Genomic DNA, 10,340 nt, shown 5'->3' on the forward strand with positions numbered 1-10,340 from the left:
TGCAGGGTCAAATTTTACCCATCTAATTACATTTTTTTTCTAAGCAGCATGTTAGCTACTGACTCTGATGTGATTTTACAATAACAGGTGTGGCTTTGATTGTCAACTAGTTGAACTCAGGTGGTGGCTAAAGACTAATTTGATTGCTGAAGTTAGGTTACAAATCACATTGAAAAAGAAGAAAGGTTTCAATAGGCAAAAGATGAGACAAACTGAGGCTGAGTAGGTGGGATTCATTAGTCACTAGAAGGCAGGCTCTGCTACTGGAGAAGCAACAACACATGGGTTGTCTTGGAGCATCTGTGCAGATGGAACTGATGAGTAACAGCAAATAACAGTGTTACACAGCTCACTGTTTGGGATCATAGTATTAAAAATATAATGTAATTGAACCTTGCTTTCTTGGTACATACTTAAAAACCCTATTATTAGCTTTGTCCTCCTTTTACTTTATTTTCTTCTCCTAAGGCTTTTTGAGAAGCAGCTCAAACAGACATTGTGTGGGCTCTCTCCCTGTCATCTGCGTGTTTGGGTTGGCAGCTGATAGGAACGTCTGCTTGCATTCCTGCAGGCACGTTCATTTGGATATAACAGACACATACAAACAGCCTGCATGCAGGAACCTAGCTGAAAAAACCTTGTGTGCTATCTTAATACATTCAATCCAGTCATCTTCTTGTTAGGGAGCAAGTGTGAGTGTGCTTATTGTCCATCTCTTTGGCAAGCCTCCTGCCACCTTCCTGCCTCCTCCACCACGGAAAACTAATTCTAAAATAGGTCATTTTATTATTAAAATACATTTCCCAAGCAATATTCCCCTGAGACCCGTCCTATTAAGAGCATCTTTTGAACTGGATAAATACTGTTCTGCTATTTCCCAGTATCAACTGCACATGTTTCTATGATAATGGCCAAGCATGGTCCAGTTGGAAGCAACTCTCAAAGCAGACCATTTAACACAAGAGTATTTCTGAGGGAAGTCTCCTAGACCTTATGATAGGGTATTATCTGCTTTTATTGCATTGTGGATGGTGTAAAGCAGCCCCATGACTCGAGGTTTGAATTGTTCCCTTTAAGTTGAGGTGTGCACTGAACCCAGCCAGGAGGTAAAGACCCCTCTCCTTATCAAAGGGAAAATCTTCTCTCTCTTAGTTTCTATGCCTGCTACGTGCAGGACGAAACTGCTTGCCCCTTCCATTTCTTAGGCATCAAGCTAATCAAGACTTAAACAATCAATAAAGGCTGGATTAATTCCTAAGGGCCAAAAGCACAAGCAGCTAAATTAATGAAGTTAATCCTTCTGTAATACCCATTTGTTAAAGCCTTCCTCTGCATCTCCTGATGGAGCTTTCTTGATTTCTCAGGAAACGAATGAAGGGCTTTTATTCCCCAGTCATTGTTTGCAGTGCATCCTCATGCATTTCTAGCATCACTTGCACGTGGCCAAAATGACAAGCTGAATTTATCCCCATGAACCCTATGTTCTCAGGCATGAGATAAACAGCACAAATTCTGCACAGTCCTGACCTGAAGTCACCACGTGCAGGTATGGGTCTTCCAAGTCTGTTCAGGCCTTGGCTGAGCTAGGTGAAAGCACATTTGCAATTAGTAGTACTCATGCTTATGGCATTAACAGGTTCATTTGAAGGACTGGGTAGCAAACCTCAAGGGGAGGATTAACATTTTCTTTTAATAAATATGGAGATGCCGTGGCGTGCAGAAGTGTTATGAAACTTTCAGCACTTGTGAAATACCAGCCTTTCAGGGTGGAATAATTCTGTCATCTTGTTTCCATACAGCTCTTCTCAGAGTATCATCTTTCTGACAAATATTTTATCACATTACTTCTACCCCTCCCTACACCCCCCAGCATGCTTATTATATTTTATCATTTTCCTAATGACTCATCTCTAAAGCTAAGTCTTTCAACTGTGTGAAGTTTTTTGTGAAACTGATGCTTCAGAGGAAAGAGGGTGACATTAATGATAGTGACCCTTTAGTTCATTAAATACTAAGGGCTGATTATCCTTCAGCATTTTCTAGCCTAAGGGCTAGCTCACTCCCCAACAGCCAGACTGCTTCTAGGAGAGCTGAGCTGAGAAGAGTTATAGGACTTTTACACCTCTCTGCTTTCTGAAGTTGGGACCTGGTGATATCTAGTTCACTCCTCAGTGCCCAAAGGACATCCTCAAAGCTGCTCTGAATTGTAGCTCCAGTAGTCTAAGAATATGGGGACTTGCTAAAATGCAACAGTGCCCTGTCCACATCATCAGCTTTGCTAGATTTCCTGTCTAGTCCATTACACAGACTTTCCAGATTTACTCTGCTGTTTGATGCTGCTTTTGGAAATACTCCACAGTTCAGAGTCCTGGGGCCCTATGGAAGGGGAAGGACCCTTCCCTGAGCACTTGGCAGCCACGCTACTTTTTAGACTACGATCCCACTGGCAGCACACTGGAGGTAAAGCACCAGTCCTTGGACTTCAACATGTTTTACAGTTCCTTTACTAAGGCAAAATGACTGCTCCAGAGTAGAAAATCAGTCAGTCTGATTTTGGGTCAGTCTGATTTTGGTCAGTCTGATTTTGGTCAGTCTGATTTTGGGTTAAGGGACCCTGCTCACCCCTGAGCTGACAGACACCATATTTCCCTGGTACCAGAGAAACCACACTCCAGCTCTACCCTCTATGAACAGGAACACTCATCTCTTCCCAAAACCATGTAAAATCAGATTAGTAACCAGTCTACTGTTCTTTTCATTTTCTGTTCCACCCAGGAAAGGAAAAATCCACCCACCTGAAACTTATGCCCAACCACATAACTGTTTTTATTTGTTTTGCACACAAATGTTAATGAATTGACTCCCTTTTATGCAAGTTTAAGGTAACATCAGATCCTTCACTATCCTGTGTTGGAAATTCCTGCTGTTTCCATGATAACACCTTGACTGATTTTCTCAGATTTCTAGTGATTTTTCCATTGAGCAGCAGGTCTAGTCTTGCATGTAAAAAGGGAGCCTGGAGCCACTGGAAAATTTCTGAATTAAATCTTCACTGACTTCACTGTCATCATTTGAGAGAAGTCATTGCTTTTTATAGTATCCTTTTAAGATTAGTCATAATGTACCATAGTATTCATGTCCTCTATTTGAGTTTGTTGTCTTGTTGCATGAAGAATGGTAAAAATAATTGCACAGCACCTTGTTTCATTTTGCCTTTTTGTTATTTTGACTTCCTTTTAAAAAACTGAGCTTTTTGTTTGTTTGGACATTAGCATAACTGGGAAAGAGATTTTCATCACTAGAATGCAATCAGGGATCCCTGTCACAGTAACCAATATTTGTTCAACTTTCTCCAAAAGAAAAAGAAAACCACATTTCCACATAGAAAGCCATCCTGTTCTTCGGGACAAAACACCAACTGGTGATAATCGCATAATTGTGAAGAGCTGACAATATTAATTATCATCACTGAGCTATAGCAGAATCTCAAGATACAGGTGTCACAGAGAGAATTCAAGCAAACATTGATTACTTTTCAAGATTTTTAGAAACACCTGGTCCATTTAGCAGAAATAAAGATCAGAAAAAAGGTCAAATAATAAGATCTGCCTTTCCAAAGCTGAATGTTTGGTCACTACTTTCTGCCTATGATTGTTATATTGTTTTTTCAGACAATAATGATACATTACTTCTGATTGCATGCTCTTTTCAAGCAACCTTTCCTGCACTAGTTACTTCAGTCCTAATCTATGCTTCAGTTGAAAAAACACATAGTTGTAGGTAACTGAACTACTGAGATAGCTTTGTTAGCTCTTGCCAGACTTTGCTAGACTACCAACCCTTCAGGAAACACTGCTCTTCCCCCCATTTGCGTGTGTGCATTAATGTATAGGCACACAAATGAGAGTGCGTAACTATTATCAATCCATAGACGATATGAATTATTTTAGACTTAGCAATGCTGCTGCTTCCTGGATCAGAAGTTCATGAGACCACAGTAAAGCTCAAGTCTAGCAATGTGCTTCATATCTATTTTATCATAGTTGAGTTTGTTTCCTTAGTAGTGACTGTGAATGTTACCCAAGAGGGAGACGAGAAATATCCCAGCTCAGAATACACTCTTCTTATGCTCCTATTCTAAAAACCTTCTTCTCCACTCCCTCAGCAGAATATTTTCTTCTCCAAACCTAGATGACAGTGATATAACATAGCATGGAAAATGAATTGTTATAATTTGCCAAGTGACACAAGCTTTGAGTCTCAGCTCAGGGCTGGTCTCTACTATGTTAGATACAGATACTAACAGTAGAGATGCTAATAGTACAGATACTAATAGTTTAACAAAGCACTGGGGTGTCTGTTTGTGTCCCCCTTGATTAACTCCTTCTTGTCCTTCTAAGGGAACTACTTTCAGAGGGAGGAAAGCAGGCAAGGAAATCAGCAAACTCAACTGTTATTACCACGTTTTACTAATGTGTAATAAACATAGTAAAATTAACAGTAAAAGCAACGGGTGTTGCTAACAATTACAACGACAGGTACAACAGATACGGACTCTTGTTCCTGGTCATTCAGAAAAATAACAGGATCTCCCTGGATGTCTGGCTGATATCTGCTGTGGTAATAGCTTCCATACCTGTCACTAAGTTTTGTAACACAGGATCGTGGAGTTAGAGATGTAGCAGGGGTAAAGAAGAATTCAATCTGTCCTCTGTGGACACACCTGTAACACCCTGATAGAAGCTTTTACAGCAATTCACTGTAATATTTGTGATTGTTGGCGTTCTTTCCTCCACTTAATTATTTTCCCCAAGTCCATGTGTCCACTGCTGACAGAGGACAAACTGGGGCAAAATGATACTATGCTGGCTCCTAGTCATCACTCCTTTGGTCTCCACCTTTCCCTTTGCCTCTCTCTCCCACACCCCGCATGGAGTTGCAAGTGTTGGTGTTGCGTTTTCTCCCTATTTACTCAGCAGCGTGCTGACACCTCTGCCCTTTTGGATCTGCTGTCAATTTACAAACATGAACTCTTAGCCATGGACTCCAGAAACGAATCGCTCAACTTTAATAAGTAACTGATCATCTGTGATTAAATTTTTAATCAGTACAAGTCTTTGTTTCTATAGAACTGAGTTCAAAGTCCATGTATATAATAAAACAGATATATGTAGGCCTTTTCTATTTTTACTATTTGCAAAAGTAAACTGCACTCAGATATGCTCTCAAAAGCTTTTCCTAGTGGAATACAATTTAATTTCATTCCGAACGTATCCAGAACTTGTTTTCCCCTAGTAAATATTATCAATCTTGTTTTGTTCTGACTCTGAAGAAGGTGATATGTACCTAAATGATCCAATGTGTAAGACCAAACGTGGGATCAGTTTAGGCATCTTGTCACATAGTATTGAGGCTTACAATTAGGGCACCCAATTTGTATCCAAGGTTAATACAGAAACAATCCTGGGTGACTTTTGCTACATTTCTAATCTTCCATAACAATATCAAAGTATTGCCAGTAACACCACAACTAATTATAAGAATTTTGCACAAATAGAACCAGTTCATAACGCTGTAAGGCAGGTATGAAAGTTCTATCAGCTATGATATGTAGCTATGATAGCTATCAGCTATGTCACTACATGCCGTTAGATAATATCAGCTCTTAATCCAGTATTGCTCTTAAATCCACAAAGGCAACAGATTCAGCCCTATATCCCACCTCTGCCCTTAATGTGGGGGTTATAAATTACGAAATGATGCGCTGCTAGAAGCACAGTCGTACAAATTACAAAATTTTGCTCTGTCTGCAGCTGTAAGACTATGAGCAGCTTGCTTTTATTCCTACATCAGTGACGATTCCACAAACAAATCAGAGACAGGATGTTGTTCTTAATATAATCAGGTTCTCCTTAGCTTCGACTGCATCTGATGGAGAGGGTTTATGTTGTTAAAAATAGAGGTGGCAGTAACAGTTGTAGGATCCAAATCTGACAAATTTTACTACTGCCAACATATTTTGCTAATGAAATCCACCTAACTCTAACCTAGCACTTGTTGGACAGTCTTCAGCTGACACTGTAAGTTTAAGACTCAAAAATACTATCATCTGTCAGTCCTGGCCTTGTAGGATTAATTAATGGCCACTGTTCTTAATGCTAGCCTGATCCAGGATGGGCATCAGGACTCAGGAATGGATAAGTTTCGGGACCAGTCACCCTATGGAAAGATATGCATGCTCTTCTGATTGCAAAAGGAGTTGTAGAGAAGATGCAATCTTGAGAAGGCAAAGCATATGTTGGGGGGGAAAAAAAAAAAAAAAAAAAAAGAGAAATTAGCCCAGTTTAGGGGAGAGAAGCTAAGTTTGAATGGATGGGGGAAGCTACCTCCTAGGTAATAAAATTTCAAAAGTTCTTATTGGGGGGGATATACAACTATATGCACAATAAACAATTCCTAAGATGCTGACACCAGCCTGTAGAAAATTCACCATAATTCCAGAGCTCATAGGGTCACTGTATTCAGATGTGACATCTAAGCTCAGTAATGATTTTCAGACCTATTAAGGGTACCTCGTTCATCCCTCACTTAGTGCAATCTTTTGTACAGACATTTTTCCAGGCACAGGAAGAGAAAACCAAAAAATCCTGTGTGACATTTTAAGAAAGCTTTTTGTCTTGACACTTAAGTCATTACATGATCAGAATGTACTTTTTCTTAATCTTATCACTTTGAAGACAGTCAGGTCATTCTAAAGGCTAAAACCTGCAATCTTCATTCATGCAAACAAACCCTGCTCACAAGGACCATGACCTCACTTACCTCATGGGCTGCATGTGCAGCTAAGGTCTTTAATTTTTGGACCTTTCTTACATCACCCTCCCTCACTGTGCGTTAAGCTCTTAGACAGAGTAAGTCAAAGTGGTTACAAACCCACCCCCCCACCCCCCCCCCAAAAAACACACCAAAAAAAGCCCACTTCAAAGAACTTTATTATTTTGTACCATCTCCCATAGCAGGTGCCTTCAGACTACTCAATCTCATCCTTCCAGTCCCTTTCAAGCTGCTACATGCTACTGGAAAACTTGACAACATCCTGTCAAAAACACCAACCTCTGACCCATACTCTCAGGTACGGTGCTTTCTAAAGAGAGATGTAAATTCAGGCTTGAGCACACTTCAGAGTAAGCAAAACTCACAAGGTTCAAGTTAAAGATTTGCAACATAATGACAATATACGTATCAGCCTAGACATCATACCCAGCAGTGGGATTTACAGTTCTGTAAGACAGGAAAGCAAATCTCTTTCTCACCAGCACTTGGAGGCACAGCTGAACGAAAGCAGTTCCGAAACCAGTTCACTGTAATGGGCCCTTTCAGTTTGCAGTTTGTGTATTACTCAGTATAACGTCTTCCCCAGTAAACTTCAAATAACTTTAAGGTCATCTGGAGCAAATGCTACCAAGAAGAAGAAAGATGGTTTTAGCACAGAGGTCCCAGGAAAAAACTCTGCTGACTTCTGAAGGGAGAAACACCAGAGCTCTATCGTCACTCCCAAGCTGCAGGTTCCCTGGAAGTGAAGTAACAGGAGGAGGGAAAGATCCGTTTACTATAGGCAGATTCAAAGTTATGCATGTAGGAAGACTTAATTTAAATGCCCCTTACAGGACAGGCAACAAGCTTCTAAGAAAACCCTGGCTCGCAAAGAAACACAAGGATCACTGCACGTAATTAACAGAATGTAAGTTCCCACCGTGTAGTCGTGGGAAAGAAAAGTTCATGCCATTGGGTGAATAGACAGGGGAATACTAAGCACAAGGTTATTATCTCCGCATGTGACACTAACGAGAGCCTTCCTGGAATCCACTGCGTAGCGCCGGTGGCCAGCTAGGACAACAGTGGGGGCTCTCGGAGAAGAGTGGCCAAGCCATTTCTCCTGGGGAGCATCTGCATTCCAGGGAGAGACCGCAGGAGCTGGGTCTATTTATCTCATCAGAGACAACGTTAAGTGGCTATTTAATTACTGCCCTTAAATACTTGAGCAGAGAGAGATGATCTGAAACTAGATAGCTATTTAATCTGACAGATAAAGACATTACAAGATCCAGTAGCTAGAAGATGAAGTCAGAAAAGTTCAAAGTGGAAAAAAGATGGAAACATTCAACAACGAGATTAACAATCAGAGCCAATTATCTAGGAACGTAGTAAATTCCCCATAGTTGGAAGTCATTAAATCAAGACTGTTTGAAGAGACTGGTGGGCCGGACCTCAGACTCACTGGAGAATAGTCTGTGCTTTATATTATGGAAGAGGTTAGACTATGGGGTCATAATAATTCCTTATGACTCTAATAAATTCACCAGCAGCATTGTTATCTTCTGAGAGAAAAATATGAAGGAAAAAAGTAACAACGAAGCCAAGGCCTGTACTACGTTGATCTGTAGACAACACAAGTCACAGACTGGGAGCTGGCGAGATCACCCATAGTTTTGTCACCCACTTCAGCAGGAGAAGAAAAAGGCCTGCCAGGGATTTGTGACCAGCCCTAAGGGCCCAAGCCAGGTTGCTCAACGCACCTCTAGTGAAGTGGTGCGTCTTGAACACGGGTGAGCATCACCAGGCGAGCCGTCAAGGCTCTTCAACAGCCCAGCTGGCAACCCAGGCGGACCACACTCCCGCTCTCAGCCCAGCACCCCCCAGAGCACGGTTTCAGGAGCCCCGGGTTTCACAGACACCCCTCCTGGGGTACACGGATACACCCGCACGCCTGTTTCGGTCCAGCTTTGCCCCGGGGCAGACCTGGGGGACGCCCCTTCGCCGCGAACCCCACACCAGGGCGGGGGAAGGCGGGGGGCCGGGGCTGCCCCCCGCGGCGGTGGCGGCCTCCGAGGCACCTTCCGCGCTGCCACACCGGGGCCGCGGGCCGCTGACACGTTGCCGTGGCGACCGCGCGGCGCATCCCTCCGGCCCGGCCCGCCGCAGCCCCCGGCGCGGCAGTGGGGGGGGCACCTTATTTTTCTTTTTATTTTTTCTTTTAAGTTTTCCGCGCTCGCGGACACGCGGGAGCCAAACCCGCTTCCAAGCGCCGGTAAAAAACAGCAGAGGATTAGGGGGGCCCCCTCGGGGCTGGCCCGTCCCGGCCGCCCCCCACCCCCGGGTGTCCGCTCGGCGTGGCGGCGGGCGGCCGCAGCCCCCTGGAGGAGGGCACGGCTCGGCCCTCCCGGCACCCCCCCCGCCGGTCAAGGCCGGCAGGGCGAGGCAGCCCCCCACCTCGCCACCCCGGCGGCACCTGTCCTCGCACCGACCCCGCTCCTCTCCCGCGCAGAAAAGACTTGCTGGGGAGGCTCTGGAGGTGCTCGCGATCCCCCCCCGCCTCCGCTCCCCCCACCCCTTACCTCCGCGGCGGCACCCGGGGAGCCGCGGGCGCGCCGCCGCCACGGGCAGGGATGACCTTGCGGAGAAATTCATCATCCGGGCAGGAAAACAAGTCCTTCCTCGGGGTGTGCGGCGGAGGGAGGAGGGCGGGCGGAGGGAGGGAGGAGGGCTGCGCTGGGGTGGCCCTCCCCGTTGCGGGGGGCAGGCGATTCGTGCCGACTACGAAGAGGCAGCGGCGGCGGGAGGCTCGGGCAGACCAGCCCCGGCCAGCCTCCGCCGCCGCCCGGGGAGCCGTGCCAAGCGGGCGGCGGCTCCTCCCGGCCGGCCTGGGGAGGCGGGGAGCGCCCGGGCTACGGCGCCGGGCCGGGCCGGGGCCGGGGCCGGGGCCGGGGCCGGGCTCCCCGCCGCGACCGCAGGGAGACCGGGGCAGCTCCTGGGAGGGCGACGAGGGGGCCCCGGCCCGCGGGGAGGGCACCTCACCAGCCCCCCGTGTCCGCAGGGCACGGGCAGGTACCTGCTTCCAGGGAGGCGTTTCCAGCTCACGCCAAGCCCACCTCGGGCCTCTCCCGGCTTTTAGAGCCCGGCGAGCTGGAGGCTCCTGCCCTCCATCAGGCGCCTGGGGCTGAGCAGGGGACCCCCGGGCCTCTCCGCAGCCCCCCGGGACAGCTCGGCAGCCGTGCCCGAGCCCCGACGGTGCGCCGGGGCTTGCTCTGCATTGCCTCCTCTACGAGCCGGTTCTTTCCAGCTCCTAAAACAAAACTATACGCTAAACTGCTTCACGGCAGAAGAACCAGCGCTGCACATCCCAAATCCACTAATTCCGTCCACCTCTGCTAGTCCTGCCTGTGTCAGCTAAGGAAGCGTGCCTACAGATAGCTATCTAAGCACCTAATGAGCCGTTTGCTTGCGGAGTTGTACACATTTGCATGTGGAATTGCAATGTATTCAAATACGGATCAGCTCTT

At 45.9% G+C, this 10,340-nt stretch overlaps 1 protein-coding gene across 1 annotated transcript in view; it reads right to left on the bottom strand.

Moving 5' to 3' along the window:
* GPRIN3 (GPRIN family member 3) overlaps positions 1 to 9,641 on the bottom strand; it is a 33,611-nt gene extending 23,970 nt beyond the window's left edge. The window contains exon 1 of the mRNA XM_068403537.1: positions 9,396 to 9,641. The gene's annotated coding sequence lies outside the window, so the exon portion shown is untranslated. The remainder of the gene's footprint in view (positions 1 to 9,395) is intronic.
* Between the last annotated feature and the right edge of the window lie 699 nt (positions 9,642 to 10,340).

This window comes from Nyctibius grandis, chromosome 6, assembly GCF_013368605.1.
Source record: "Nyctibius grandis isolate bNycGra1 chromosome 6, bNycGra1.pri, whole genome shotgun sequence".
Taxonomy (NCBI): Eukaryota; Metazoa; Chordata; class Aves; order Nyctibiiformes; family Nyctibiidae; genus Nyctibius; species Nyctibius grandis.